Source organism: Octodon degus, unplaced genomic scaffold (assembly GCF_000260255.1).
Source record: "Octodon degus isolate 3935 unplaced genomic scaffold, OctDeg1.0 scaffold00170, whole genome shotgun sequence".
Lineage (NCBI taxonomy): Eukaryota > Metazoa > Chordata > Mammalia > Rodentia > Octodontidae > Octodon > Octodon degus.
The window spans coordinates 3,510,626-3,511,467 of NW_004524746.1; the positions used below are offsets into that span (position 1 = coordinate 3,510,626).

An 842-nucleotide genomic window follows, 5' to 3' on the forward strand; every position below is an offset into this window, starting at 1 on the left:
TTTTTTTTTCTATTTATAATTAAAAAAACAACTTCAAATGACATCCATTTTGGAACCAAAAGAAAACCACAAGGAAAAAAGGAACAAAGAAGACATAGATCAAGAATCTCTGGTTGTAGTTACAGTAGTAATAGCAGACGTAGAGTCCTAGCCCAGGTCCGGTGAGTGTGTGGGAGAGCTTCCTGCTACCCTGCGCCGGCGGGACCAGTCCCAGCCCAGGCGAAGCGTGGGCTGGACAATCTCCCACCCACTTGGGCCGCCTCCCACCACTCCGCAGTACCTCTCCCACACCACCCACCAAGTAGGAATTTCTGCCACGTTCTGGGAACCCCCAGACCCAGTCCAAGCCCAGGTCATGTGAGTGTGTGGGAGAGCTTCCTCTCCCCCCTACTTCACCTTGCCCCCTCCAGGCACAGCTCAGGCCTCGCATACATGCATGGGTATAAACTTGCAGCTGCAATCCCTGCAGAGAGTGTAGAGGATAGATCCACCCAGCTAGTCCAGGAGCAGATCATCTTGCCACAGGGGCACAACAGGTTCAAGGGCAGCAGTGGGAAGGAGCTGAGCACAGCAGCCAGACCTAAGCCAGAGGCAGATGGATAAGTCCAAACTTTGTAGAGCTGCACCTGAACTTCAGTATGGGCGAAGGTTATAACTACAGCAAAGATCTACAACAAAGGTCAGAAGACAGTGCTACACAAAATGACAAGAAGGAACAAAATGCAAACTCAGAACCCAAGCCCACGCATAACAAGTGCAGAGGACACTAACACAGAAAAATTGGAAATCACACAGCTCAAAGCAATGAATCAACGGCTTCTGAAATAAAGAAACAGCAGCAG

At 49.8% G+C, this 842-nt stretch overlaps 1 pseudogene; it reads left to right on the forward strand.

Moving 5' to 3' along the window:
- The window catches only part of LOC101583603, a 184,594-nt pseudogene that overhangs the window by 7,432 nt on the left and 176,320 nt on the right, over positions 1-842 (forward strand).